At 38.2% G+C, this 15,332-nt stretch overlaps 1 long non-coding RNA gene across 2 annotated transcripts; it reads right to left on the bottom strand.

The window, feature by feature from the left end:
- Nucleotides 1-311: 311 nt before the first annotated feature.
- Nucleotides 312-14,639, bottom strand: LOC137656063 (uncharacterized). 2 transcript variants are annotated; one of them, XR_011046927.1, is made up of 3 exons: nucleotides 14,557-14,639; nucleotides 9,359-9,469; nucleotides 312-786 (listed from the first exon to the last, which is right to left on the bottom strand). It is a non-coding gene; the product is annotated as an uncharacterized lncRNA (long non-coding RNA). The 2 variants fall into 2 exon arrangements; XR_011046926.1 differs by lacking the exon at nucleotides 312-786 and having other exon boundaries at nucleotides 9,300-9,469.
- Between the last annotated feature and the right edge of the window lie 693 nt (nucleotides 14,640-15,332).

Here is a 15,332-nt window from a genome sequence, read left to right as displayed (position 1 = left end):
CTTGTTCTTCCTCTGGAAGACTGAACGAGCAGAGCCCATGGGGAGGGAAAAAGGCGCGGAAAGACATCGGGAGTTCTTCGCCCTTGGGGAAAGGAAGACTGAACGAGCAGAGCCCATGGGGAGGGAAAAAGGCGCGGAAAGACATCGGGAGTTCTTCGTCCTTGGGGAAAAGAATATTTCAAACTACTATTTCCATCACCTACCAAACCAATCTCCTGGGAGAGAGACTGTATGTCCGAAAAGCTTCAAGCCATAAGCAAAAGTGACGTACAGTAATACACTGGGCGAGTGTGTGAGCGGGATTTGTCGGTCTACACACACTAACTAGCGGTGGGTTGTTACACCTCGCGTAAAAATTTATGGCTAGTTTCCAGCTACATTGAAACAACATACCCATGGTAAAGAGCTAAGCGGTTTGTACAGTATATGTGTAGGAACCAACAAAATGCTAAGTGACTAATGAATGCACAACAAGAAGGGCAAAGATGAAAGTGATTGTTTTGGTTCTTTGAACTGAATTCAAGAAATGGTGTAAATAACAACAGGTGCTTTGACTCGCAAAAAACACTTTAAAGGTGAAAAGGTATTCAACTTAACATCACATGTTTGTTTAGTCAGCCCTATTGGAAAATTACTCATTCAAATATCTCATAAACTAGGGATGCTAGGAACCGTCCAAATAGCAGCCCGAGGTCAACTGTCCCTTTGGAGAAGGATGCACATCGTTTCAGCCGTTGCTAGGCTATCTGGTTTATCTTGTGGACAAAGGATGTCTGCACCAAGAACCTGAAATGAAGTTGTTTATTTAGTATTTGATTTAAATTAAGAACCTTCATACCACTTAATATGAATTATTTTCCAAGAACCTCTAATGAATTTACATAAATGTCAAAAGATATTTACTCAAAAGTGCAATATTGACATATCATTTTAAAGTTCCATACATTTACAAGATCCTAATCATCATTATTATAATTTCTCCCATTATCACAATATATATTAATCTTATATTATTAGTATTATTGTGCTATTATCATTATTATTATTACTAGATAAGCTACAAGCCCAGTTGGAAAAGAAGGATGCTAAATCCCAAGGGCTCCAACAGGGACAATAGCTCAGTGAGGAAAGAAAATAAAGAAAAAAAATAGTGTCCTTCAGTGTACCCTCAAGCAAGAGAATTCTAATCCAAGACAGTGGAAAACCATGGTACAGAGGCTATAGCACTACCCAAGACTAGAAAAAAAAAATGTGATTTTGGAGTACCTTTCTTCTAGAAGAGCTGCTTACCATAAGTAAAGTCTTTCGCTCTTACCAAGTGGAAAGTAGCAGCTAAACAATTATAATAGAGTAGTTAACCTAACGGGTGAAGAATTTCTTTGGTTATCTTAGTGTTGTCAGTTGTATGAAGAACAAGGAGAATGTGTAAAAAAAATGAGTGGTAACCAGAGCGTAGTTCTAATCAGGGCATTTTTACACAGGGTACAATAGGCTTTCTAATGAATCTAGACGGATAGCTGCTAACCAAACTATTTTGGATTTAAAATATTCTTCTTGTCACTTAAGGATGAGGTATTAACAAAAACTTTGAAATTCTCCTCATTATTAGCTTATATCAGGAGTTCAAAATATACTGAAAAAATAAGTTCCTAAAAATCAAGCAAAGCAAGACAAGCTATATAACTCCAAAGAACAGACAAATCCTGTTGAATTAAATGAAAATTAACTAATAAAAAAAAGTCCATGATTAACACTAACTCGATTCATGCCCTTAGAATTACCATAAAAAAAGAAAACTAATTCATTAATGCAGAAGCCCATTAACCCTTTTACCCCCAAAGGACGTACTGGTACGTTTCACAAAACTCATCCCTTTACCCCCATGGACGTACCGGTACGTCCTTGCAAAAAAATGCTGTTTAAAATTTTTTTGGCATATTTTTTATAATTTTGAGAAAATTCAGGCATTTTCCAAGAGAATGAGACTAACCCGACCTCTCTATGACAAAAATTAAAGCTGTTAGAGCAATTTTAAAAAAATATACTGCAAAATGTGATGGAAAAAAAAATCCCAGGGGGTTAAGGGTTGGAAATTTCCAAGTACCCTGGGGGTAAAAGGGGTTAAATAGAAATCAAAGTGAAGAATATTAAAAAAATCCAAAAATTTCCTCTTCATTATGATGCACATGAACATTAAAAACTAAAAAGTAACATTAAGTCCCTTTGAAGTAAGTGGCTTTGAATACTTACCACATTTCCCAATTGTGCACTACTGTATAGCGATATATATATAGAATTACTCTCGATTTAAGTTACAAGATAGATGATTCTACCAGGCCTACATGCTTCAGCCTAAGGAGCAATGATCTAGTAACCCTAAGGAGGAGACATAACATTTAAGGGGAGATAGGAAAGTGTCTTTAACCCAAGAAATAAAATTTCTGCTGGTCCTAACCACCTCACTAGAATATTGAAATAATATAAACAAGAACTAAAGAAACTGACTTACTTTCTATGACTTACAATCCCTAGCAAATAATGACAATGGGAAATAAATTCCCTAACATGCTATAACTTCTCCAGCAGCAGTGTCTTCCAGCAAAAGCTGCTTCAATTATGCAACCTATATTATCAATACTTGCATCTTCTCTTGAGATCTTTGGGAAAATCATATATAAAGCAATTGTCACATTCAACTAATGATGATCTACCAGCTTGGCTTTATACAATGGACAACAATATCACAGCTAACTACCATGGTCAATGATCACAATTGTTGAATCAGGGAGTAAAAAATTGACACCTATTATCTTTGTTTTGCCAAGTCTTAGGCCCTGTCTACACTACCGGGCAGTCCTCGACGGGCAAACAGTGATACCAGACCACAATAGTTAGTAAGGTTGAGGGTTAATTACATCAGAAGCGGGAAAACCACAGACAGGGATCTGGCATCATAAAGTGTTGCCAGATCCCTGCCTTTAGTTTTCCCGCTTCTGACGTCATCAACCCTCATTTTCACTAACTATTGTGGCCTGGTATCAATGTTTGCCTGTCGGGGACTGCCCGGTAGTGTGGACAGGGCCTTAGGATGAACACTATCATTTATACTATGCCATAAACGCTAAGAAAACAAACAGATGGACCTGCAGAAGCCTGGCTACAAAAAACCCTTCCAAAAGGCAATCATTTCTGGTACAGTATCATAGCTAATTGAGCATGGTCCTACAGAAGCTTGGCTACATGAAACCCTTCTAAAGTAATCTTCTGGTATCACAGCTAATGGATCATCATCCAAGCCCATCATATCAGGTGTCTCCCAAGGATCAGTTCTTGGTCCTCCTCAAAATCAATGTATGAATTGCCATTTGCTATACTGTATATATCCACATCTTAAGCCATACTGAACTAAAAAACTGATGAGCTTCAAAATGACCTACATACTATAATAACCAGATCAACTGTTGAGAAATAATTCTAGCCCTCATATCTGGTTACCAATCACAATTATTCTACAATATCTATACAAATGTCATTAGAAAAAAAATAAAACTGAGTTATCGTAAGGTGGTCTACTCACATTGACAGAATCAATGCAAAATTTCATAGGCAATTGAGGGAACTAAGGACATCAAAAAGAGATGTTGACATCATGCTAATACTATGAGTGGAATTTAGACCAATTATAGGATACTGATCACCAGTACAGTACCCCACCGTGGATAGAAAGCTACCTAGCTTCCATATTTCACTATATTGTACAGGAAGGAAGCTATGCTCCTTGCCCACCAGTGACCTAATAAAGTGAGAGCTTATTGCCTTTCAATTCCAGTAATCCTAGCGCATGCTGGATGACCATTACCCCAATTCTATACCATTACTCAGCCAGAACTGCTCAAGTATATCACATGCTTTATTTAACACAAAATTATCACCAGCATTTCATCTAGCAGTACCAGCTGAACTCTGTTGAGTCCCTTGTTAGGCTGGGAGGAACGTAGAGAGTAGAGGTCCCCCTTTTTTTTTTTTTTTTTGTTTCATTTGTTGATGTCGGCAACCCCCCAAAATTGGGGGAAGTGCCTTGGTATATGTATGTATGTATGTATGTATGTATGTATTTCATCTCAATAATTAAAGAACCACCAATAGACATACTGAAACAGATGCTAGGTTTTTATGGCTAATGACAAATCACAATCACATAGGTCATTTCAGTAAGGCATTGGGTGGAGCTTCCTGCAGCAAAATACCCATCAGGAGACATTTTGGGATCAAACTGCTAACCTAAATTTACAAGGTTCATCTGAAATGTTTTCCATGTTGAGATATGCTTAGAAGACCCCATAGAGAATTGAAAAATTCAAATTTTCAAGTTCTATGATGTAATATACAGTAAATCTTAACCGATAAACATTAAGTGTGAGAGGATCAATTAGAAATAATTTAAACAGTAAGTTACACAGAAGCATCACCATAATGAATTATATAATCCATCTGGATGGTATTAATAAGTCAATTTTACTAAAAGAAAGTTGTACCTTTTCGACCCAAGTCAGTAACATGATTTTTATTATCTAGATATATTTTTAAAACACTGCACTCAAATAACGAACAAATATGGTAGCTCACTAGTCATTTATTAAAGTTTAATGAGAAATTAACCAGAATTTAGGTTGTTAATGTATAACATTCTAAAATTTTAACCAAGACAAGAATGGGGGAGAATCCAGGTTAAAGACTAAACTAGTGGATTAAGAAGGCAGTAGAAAGTAGCAATCAGGCTAGCAATCTATTCTTGCAGGTAAGGGAAGCAAGTCCCCTAAGCTATAATCCACTTTTGCGCACAATCCAAGAAGGATTATGTGCTCTGGGGCAGAGGCATTAATAAGAACCTACTCTGCCTTAATCCATATGATAGGCTAACTTCTTTGGGCTCTATGTACCAGTTAGTAAAGTTTCTGATGGTACACAGATTCAAAAGCCTTATTGTTTGCCTCGCTCATTGATTCAGGCCCATCTATAGCTAAACCTTAGTATTTCCACAATCATGTCTGCTCTTTACAACCTCCGGATTATGCAAGAGAGGACCAGGTTAATAGTTAGGATCCTAGTATCTTACCTGTTAAATAAGTGCTCAGTACTTTTTACCTACCTCTGCCAACGAAGTTGGGAGGTGGTTATGCTTGATTTGTGAACACCTTCCTGGCCACAATTTTACTCAGTGATGAAACTTTCAGGGATTAATTATGTTGAGACATGGAAGTGATTCAATATGGGAAGTCCTAGGTCAATAGGCCAAGGTCGAGCTAAAGGTCAAACGAAATATCCCGAACCCCAAGTTCACATGTGGTTGTCACATGGCTTTGAAATTTGAGCTGTTTAAATCTATTGTGATAGGCAAGATGGTTTTGAGAAATAAGCTACCGTGGCAGAGGTCTGCACTCTGCAAATCTTTTGGTTTATAAGTTGGCTTAGGTTGTTCATAAGGATCAAAGAGCACCAATTCAAAAATCATTTAGAAGTCTCTGATCAAGTTGAAAAACCGTTGCATCATGAACCAGGTAGCAGTGGCTTAATACCATGTGTAAGTTTTGCCACATCTATTTTACAATGGCCATATTTATGTTGGAGCTACTACAAGGATAAAAATAAGCCAAGAATATCTCCTGGTAGCAATTGAACAGCTTTTGGAGCATTATAATGAGTCAGGCCGCAGTTCAAGGCATCTATTTATATGTGCAAATATTTCCGAATACTGTACAGTATATATTTAATAGTATGTTGCCAGATATCCTAGCCTACTCTAACATTATCGATGTAACTTGAGATGACTTGCGACTTAAGTAAATATATACCTAACCAACAGCAACAAAGTTTTTAATAAAGATTTAACAGCATCTGCTCAGGCAATGGTTTCAACATAATACACACACGTTACTGTATTTCTCATTCTTGAATGTGCTGCTAGACTTCACATGTGAAAGTGTTCCTTGCCCTATGAAAGTGTTCCTTACCCTGTTCCTATCTGACAATTTTTTACTACAATTCTGAAATACAAGAGCACCTTGTCTCTAGCGATCTACCACGCTTTTCAGAATAATAAGGTCCTAAGGAGTCCCAGAACCAAGCAGTTTTTTCTTTGAGGTTTCTAGCTACAAAGCTAAGTGAGAAAAGATAAATAATATGGCTTGCAGTGGCCAAGCAGCTAATGATTTAGCTATAAAAACTGTTCTAAATCACCAGAAAGATGAAGTATTTTACTGTCCAAATGCTAACACCATAGCCACAGGCTCTATTCAACAAGAGTTGCTTTGCTGAGAATATTCAATCATTAAATTTCTTGAAACTTATATGCCTATAGATTTTAAGTATCTAATTTAGAGTAATAATTTACAGTGCCTTGGGTTTAAGATTAAAAATGGATACTGGCAGACAGTAACTTAACTGATACAGTACCCAGAAATGTAACAGATGAATTTCCTAGTTCCTCAACTTGTCCTGTACCAGGTACTCAGTAGTGAATGACAATTTCACCAAATGTTATAAATCTATCTAGAAACCAAAGTGCCATACAATTTAGACAATAGGTAAGACTTTCTCCACCCAAATCCCCGACAGGTGCAGATAATCCATGATAGCTTCCCACCCTCCCCGGAATACATCAGGTAAGAAGGGTCTAGAATGCTGAACTCCCAATGAAACTAGACAAACTAGGGTTCTATGATCATTCAATCAATTCAAACTGATTTTGAATAGGGATAATGCCAGTTTTGTTCAACTCAGAGCCTGTATCCACAACTGTATAGTCCTAAAATGCCCCAGTGACAACAAAGAGGCCATAGTTCGCGGAGCCTCATCAATGTATGCACCAACAGATTTTTCAGGTTTCAAATCACCCATCATTTAGAAAGGAGCGAGACTTCATATTAACCAGGACTACCATACCCATCAACGAGTTGAGCAACTATGGCATGCTTGACACTTTTCTAGAAATTTAAAAAAGTCCTCCAAGAACAGAAGTACTATACCCACAGGAAAGATACCATGATTATAGTTTCGTATCACCCTATGAATATCCGAGGATATGGCCTTAGGCCAAAACACAGGCATTTGAATGGGCTAAACTTCATATCGTTCATAAAGAGTAGGGGCTTTCCCAAAATCGAGATAATTGGGTTACTGAAAATGGGTATCCATCAAATATACATCCAACCTCCTCACTACCCCCAGGACTGCAGTAATCTTCATTAACCCTTTTACCCCCACCATAAGGTTAAATTTCGAGCACATTTTGCTATATATTTTTTTTCAAATTGCTCTACCAGCCTTAGTTTTTGTCATAGAGAGGTCAGGTTGGTCTCATTCTTTTGGAAAATGCCTGAAGTTTCTCAAAGTTATCAAATACATGCAAAAACATGTAAATAACAGTTTTGCAAGAATGTACCGGTACGTCCTTTTGGGGCGAAGGGCGAAAGGGTTCAAAATACTCTAACAGTACTGTAAATGTTCAAAATTGAAATTTACTGAAGATGCCTCTATCCAAAAGAAAGATCCACTGCAGTTCTATCTCAATCTGATTGTCTAATGTATGAATCAAGTTTTGGAGAAGGAAATGGCTTTCCAATGCTAGGGACTAGTAGACCAATCAAGAGAGCAAAGTGAGAAAGCATTCAACTGTGTTCCTAGCATGACCAGAATGTAAAACAAAAACTGCTTAGTAAAAACTTAGGCCAAAATAAACAGAGGTCCCCCTTCGACAAAACCACCTTCCTCAAATGGGACTAGTGATATCAAAGGAATACCAAATTCCTTTAGTTCACGTTTTCGAATGGCCACACTAGAGGACATGACAGAAGCTACCCAACAGGAACAACCATGTTGTGAAAACTAAGTCATACAATTTATCCACATTACTGCATAGCCTATCTTCCTTGAAAACATGGCATTCCCCTAACATATGGCTTCAAGTTTATTCACTAAAACAATAATAAAAGTTACAGCCAAACTAGGTTGAAAGTAGCAAAGATGTACAACTCTCAGCCGAAATAAAAACTGGGCTGGGAGCTAGGCAGAAACCTAGGTGGGAGTGGCTTACCCTAACCCCACCAGCAATTACAACCACCTCTAAAAGTAATTTCTGTTTCAGCTTTGCTTAAATAACAGAGTTACGACTGATTTGTATTAGTGTAGGAACAAAGTTTCAGGTTAATACTAACAAGGAGTAAAACCATCAGACATCTCATGGATTTAATGTGTGGGTGCCAACTCTTAGATTCTTCTGACTGCACCTTTGCTCTATATTGAGTGAATTTAATAACAGAACTTGAGTTTTTTTGCTCAGCAACTGAATTTGTTTTTAAAATCCCTAAATACATAGGCTAATTACATTAAAAGTTTAAATATTAGAAATTGTATCATGTGATTGAAAAAAGAATAGCAACAACGGTTGTCTCAAAAATTACTGTTCCACTACATTTTTGTAGCTGATTCAGGATTTTCCATATCATTTGTTCCCTCCAAATGCTAGGTACGCACTTAGACCAGCAAGGTCAGCATCAGTGTACAGCTTACATGTGCAATATTTTCAGATTAAATTCCAACAATTATTTCCTTGGTGCTATGCTTTCAGGTGAACCATTGTTAGGTAAAACAATCAAAATTATTAATTCAACAATTAAGCTATAGAATTCTACCTATCAAACAGATATTGGGCATACAAAGATTAGGTTTAACAGATCTTCAGTGTCAAATCTAAGTTACTGTAACTAACCCATTCCATGGAAGAAATATTCTTATCTACTTTCAGTGTCAAATCTAAGTTACTGTAACTAACCCATTCCATGGAAGAAATATTCTTATCTACTTTCAGTGTCAAATCTAAGTTACTGTAACTAACCCATTCCATGGAAGAAATATTCTTATCTACTTTCAGTGTCAAATCTAAGTTACTGTAACTAACCCATTCCATGGAAGAAATATTCTTATCTACTTTCATTGGGTATCAAGATCTTAACTTTCTAGTACACCAAGCTTATTAAAGCTACCCTCATCCAACCCTGTTATTTAAGCAAGAAAAAGTTGAATCAGCTACCCCATATAGTTTCCAAAGTGTCAAACTTGAGGCTTTTAATCCCTTAAGCACCAATTTTAATACAAGTCTTTACCACAATAGGTTACAATTTCGGTTCAGTCCACCACCACCAGGATGTCCAACAAGTGGAGGGTCAAAAGGTTAAAGGTTAAAACATTAAATGATTAATAATAAAGTTTACTAGTATCAAATATAAACCAGATACATTAAATGATTAATAATAAAGTTTACTAGTATCAAATATAAACCAGATAAGTTAAAATTTCTTACATCAGCAATAAAGACTTGCTAGAACTCCAACATCAGCCTTTCAAACCAGGAAATTCCGGAAGAAACATTTCTTGATGTAGACCACTGAATAATTCTTAACAGAACGCTTATCTGAAATATAAAATGCACAAACTGTAAATATTTGCATACAGGTAGTCTGTACAGTAGTAACTAATGTATTAATGGATATGCACTAAAACGTACACAAAGAAAGTCATACATTTAAAGAAAGTCATACATTTACTAGGTTTTTTCCATTTTAATAAATTCATATGCAATAACCTAAGAAATTGCATTAATGTTTTTGTTATTCAGGTGTAGCATCATTAACGTAAAAATATTTAAGAGGCATTTATATATATATAAAGAAAAAAAAAACTTTGAAGAAAAAACACCTTTAATGTGTAATTCCTGTTGCTTACTAATATTTGAATTACCATGTTTACTAATTTTCAAATTAACAGTAGTTTCAAAAAATTTTAGGACCACAATTACTATAAAAATAACATTGCACTATTTGCCAAGAAATTTCACGGTAGATTAAAACCAATAAATTTGTCCACTAAGCACAGTTTTGCACAAAGCACGACAGCTCATTGAACCCGAGGATTAATATTGATGCCTACAACCATACACAGCCTTCAGTATCTTCCATGTGAATTTTAATTAAAAAATAAATCTGAAGTAAAGCAAGTCATACTTGCCAAGGAAAGTGACCAATCTAAAAAACTTTTCAAAGTATCAACAAATATCAAAAGTATGTAGACTCTAAACTTCCTATGACAAGCATGCACCTTATGAAATTTCAAAATTAGCCAATCATTTCACAAGGCCATAATGTTAGTTTTGATAATTTCTTCACCCTACTGTCGTTCCCCCGCAGGACAAACAAGTCATCCTGATCCCTTGAGTAATGTCGCATCAAGATGGAAAGGTCTAACCTTTAGTAGTGGATGGCTGGATCCTGGGTTTTGCCTATGAACTGACTAAAGTGAAGGAAACCTTGTTCCATCACTCTTTAATGATGAGCAACATACGAAAAGCTATGTAACTAACCAATTTATTGCTGAGGTCCCAGCCTGAAGAAAAAGCTTGATCCATATAAGACTACTTTCGAGGGGTCAGAGATTATGAGCTGAGAATCCAAGCGATTTCCCATTCCAGGAGCTGGAGTTTTGAGAGGACAGGTGTTTGAAGCTGCTCATAAGCAGACAATTCCCACTTAAAGGAAAGGTCTAAGAACTTAACCCTTGGAACCTGGCTGAAGTCCAGGCAATAGCTTTTCACCACGGAGACAGGAGCATCTTTCAACGAAGGTACACCAGGACAATCAACTCCAGAGGCTCAGACAGCAGAATTATCCTATCACCATAAATGGCAATAGATGGCCCACTAACCAAGTAAAAAGTTGCAGAGGATCTTCGCAATACCTAGATATCTCCGATAGTGCGCCTCACAGATACTGATAAGATGTTGCAAGTGGCTTCCGCCTCATTGAGACTACAGGAATACCAGTCGTGGTACCTCTGAAAGTTTGGGCTATTGAGGTAGTTCCCTTGGTACCTCGACAAGATGCATCAGTAGGTCTGAATACCATTCTAAGTGTGGCCACTTGGGAGCCACCATGGTTATCCTAGGTTATAATTCTTCAACTATCTGTTCAGCAACCAAAAAATAGGGCAGAAGGGCAAAAAGGCATATGCATTCTTGTCCCAGGATTTTGAAATACATCCTCCAATGCCATAAGCTAATCCAGAACTGGAGAACAGAGCATTGGAAGCTGCATTGGTAACTTTTTTATTCAAGTTGCAAACAAGTCTATTGATGACTAACCCCAAAGAGCAAGAAACTTGGCTGCCATGCAGAAAGATCACTGGCCATGGCACCTTTCCCTGGCAACTGTCCACTAGTACATTCTTATTGCCTTGAATGAACTTCACAGACAAATCTACGGAGTTATCGAATAACCAAGTGTCTCATTCACTCGAGGGACAAAGTGTCCCCCTGCTTGTTAACCTAGGCCACCACTAGTGTTGCTCATCAACACTACCGAGGGCTCTATTAAACATGTGACAATACGCTAGATACTTATCAACAGCTGGTTGATATGCAGGAGCTTTATTCCATGTACAACATTCCTGAGACTCAGGTTTCCTCAGATGTACATGCCACATGTCCTTAGAAGGCCCTTTACAGCATGATCTCCAGAGGCACGGAGTCTAGCGGAACTCCCTTGGTGATGGTTTCAATCTTTCAACCACCCAGCTAGGTCATCCAGAACTTTTTCCTTAGGAACCGAAAGGTAGGGATGTCTGTAGTGGCTATCCAGTGATGCTACAGACCCCACTGTACCCTTCACTGGTAGAGATGCCCGTAATCAGCGATGCTTCAGATCACTGAACAGATAGCTGGTGGAGGTGCCCGTGAGGAAATAGCTTCGCCAAATTTAAAGATGTCCCAGAAGACATTGCTGCTGTGAAGCCAGAAGTTCTAGATCATTCAGAAACTGTTGCATTACCTCCCTGAGTCTGCTGATATGATAGTCTGATAGAAGACACTCACTGTTCTTATGTTTATCAGCATAGAACTACTCTATTGATCACTATCGAGATTGAAACCAAAGGGAATTGGTCTTTATTCTGGAGTAAGTACACTACCTCCTGGAGGATGACAGGATAAGCCAATCATTGAGATACCTTAGCCTACCAATCCAGTTGTGGGTTTAAGACAGTCACTTGTCATCTTTAGGCCACTTAAGTGTGAACATTTAGAGATCGGTCTATAGTCTAAGTACAGCTTTAAATTGGTACAAAATTCTCAACAACAAAGGAAGAGCTCTAATTGAAAATCCTTCAGATCAACAGCAGGCATTTAGTTTTCTTTCCTGATAGTGGTATCTGTCCCAGAAGACTTCAAAAAACAATTGTGTACCACTTTGACCAATGGCCCAAGAGACCTCCCCTTCCCTTTAGAAGGGGAATGTGGATTTCAGCACCTGTTTCCTTCCTACCTTCCTGGCTCTTCCAGTTCAGCAGTGAAAGGGAAAACATTGTCCCTGCCTTTCCTAGATAAGCAGCTAGAGGAGCAGATCAAGCTCTGGAGGCTTAAGTTGAAGATGGGGTACTTGGAAGCTTTCACCGTCATTACCCTCAAGTCTTGGGCTCTTAACATACCTACTTGATGGAGCAGAGTCATGACTCCCCTTACTTAATATTTCCATTGTAGCCCCATGTCCTCCTACAGGGTAGGAAGTGCGCTGCAGACTCTTAATAGGGTATTCCTTATGCAGTGCGAGCACCTGCTTGTCTTTCCCTAACTGTCTGGTAAAGTGGGAAGCCACTTTATGACTTTTCATGACCCAATTAGCACTGATTTACCAATTGACGCTTCAAGTACGTCCCTGCCTTGGTACCCCGAGAAAGTATTTTTCAGTCATATAAGAACTTGCCAAATTAGTCCTGGAAAATTGTGCATCAACCAACAATTGGTTGATCCAGGATGTGACAAGGCTAGCCATTGAAACTACATGATACAAGACAAGCATTGAGAAAAAAGCCCTCATGCTTGAGTGTCTTCTGGCCATTCTGTTATTACTGCTACTGCAGGATCAATTGTTGGAGGTGACTGATCTCTTTCTTCCAGCAAATAGAATATTGGTTGCTGGAAAAGGCTGGGAGCAGGATCTTAGTTGAGCAACTGGGGGTAGAGAATTCCTCCTAGTCAAGATTTGGGAATTCACCCTATCAAAAACTGACCACAATGATTAGGTTGGGTGTACACCCTTGGAGGGTGTCAAGAGTATCAGTGGTAGTCATCCTGCCTTTGATGGAAGCCATGGTAACTTCCAATGACCTTGGATTCATCTTCCAGTGACATGGTACCTGAGCCTGGTGCTGTAAGGTCTACTGTCTAGACTAGCCCCAATCAAACAGTCAAATTTAAGAGGCAGCAGTACAGTGTGAACTTAACTGTGGACAAAGAAAGTTAGGGTTGCTCTATCTGCCAGCAACCACACCAGAGTTAAAAGTTTTGAATGGCCATACAATCTTCACTGAAGCCTTACTCCCATTAGAGGAGAATGGTTTGTATACGTGTAGGACGACAAAAATTTCCTCCACTCCCTTTAATAAAAATTTAGGGGACCCCTCCCCAGAGTAAATATTAACACAACCCACACAATTATTATTTTATTCATATCAGACTTCTTGCTAAATTACCCTATACATAACTTTTGTAGCAGTATTTCCCTCTTAATTGATTTCACATTTTCCCTTAGCAATGGAACCTGGAAGCTATTCGTGAATCAAGATGCACATCGATACCTGGCAAACCATAATTCATCAGGGAAATTGACAGGAATATGACCCAGCCCAATGTAGTGTGTGCCACAACAAAGGTAAGCAATTTGCCAAATTCAAATCCCCACGTGTGCCCATTGGTAATTATAAGCAAAAACGCTTAGCTTTTACAAGTTTTAGGTTATTTTACAATAATCTGGAGGAAAAATTAAACTGAGGATGTGGCGTTAAGTTTATACCGCATTTTGTGCGTAAAAGTTTTATGCTGTTGGAAATAAACATTGCACTAAGCTTTATTAAGTCTTGCATAAATCGCATAAATCACCAAATTATTTTAATAGATATTAGTAATCAGTTTTCCTATGTAGGGAGAATTGCACTGGAAAATAAGGAGTTTTCTATCCTAACACCAACCTAACAGGGGTGGGGCTTCACCTATGCTCTCACTCTCTCTGATAGGTAACAATGGCTTCTGTTAAACCTTTAATAACTCTTCTGTCAATGTAACACTATTCGAGGTGAATGTAGTTTATCGTGACAGGGCCATATCTTTCTTACTAGCCCAATCTTTTTTCCTTATGGGGAAGATGTGCTTTACTATGATCAGATATACCATAATATGAAGTTATTTTATATTTTCTTAAGTTCAGCCCAAGAAAGCGGTCCGGGGGCTCACTCTGGCTAGGGGTTGTGACCTGGGAACTACTAGGTTCGGTTAGGTTGGGTTTGTATGATAGCGACAGTGGTTGGGGGGTTGCAGGGGGACGTTAGCCCCCGTTAGGTCATTAGGAAGGTAAGGACATGGCTTGTAGGTCAGGTTGGGGGGGGGGAAGTTTGGGATAGTTTTAAATTTTTCTCGGCGTGTCCCCATAAACTACAAAGGCTCCCACTATTCCTTACCTTAGGTCTAGGAGATTGAAGGCTGATGTTCTCTGTAGCTGGTGAAGGTGGTAAGGGAGGGCTACTACGAGTCTACTTCCCATTAGAATAATTTGGCAACGTCTGAGCAGATCATTTTGATGCCGTTGTCTTGGACTCTTGGTGCGTTTGGGACTTGTGCTGTTGAATAAATTGGTATAATTAAATGTTTTGAAATTCTTTCCCAATAATAATTAAAAAATAAATAAAAAAATGATAGTTAAGATTAATTCCTAGCCTTTATAAACATTAAAAGCCATAAATTGCTTCATACACAAATGCAAAATGCCACTAAAACAAGACTTTAAACCTCCTTCAGATAAGATATTTTGATTTCCCTAATACTCCTACAGGTCAGTGAATGCCAGACTCACCGGTGGCAGTCAAGTTCTAGCAGTAGTTTAGATATTTCTGAATAGATCCTCTAATTTATACAACTTTAATCCAGTCAACATTTAAGGATCATGAGAAAAGGGTCAAGTCAAAACAGTACAAAAGTTAAGGTAAAAGCTTCTTTCCAAAAACTGGATTAGCGTACAAATAAGTTAACCCTGGTTATAATAAAACAACCGATGCTGTATTTAACCTGATAGGTACTAAGACCGATCAAGGGTATACTTGCAGTACATTGCTGGTCGACCTGTCCCGGGAGAGCTCCCACTGTGACACCTTGATCCACGCTAATCAGTGACCACCTGCTCTCCACCCTCACCTCTCCACCACCACCACATGACCGACACTTAAAAACCACTGAACAA

This window comes from Palaemon carinicauda, chromosome 17, assembly GCF_036898095.1.
Source record: "Palaemon carinicauda isolate YSFRI2023 chromosome 17, ASM3689809v2, whole genome shotgun sequence".
In the NCBI taxonomy this organism is placed as follows: domain Eukaryota; kingdom Metazoa; phylum Arthropoda; class Malacostraca; order Decapoda; family Palaemonidae; genus Palaemon; species Palaemon carinicauda.
This window is presented reverse-complemented; position numbering and strand designations above follow the sequence as displayed.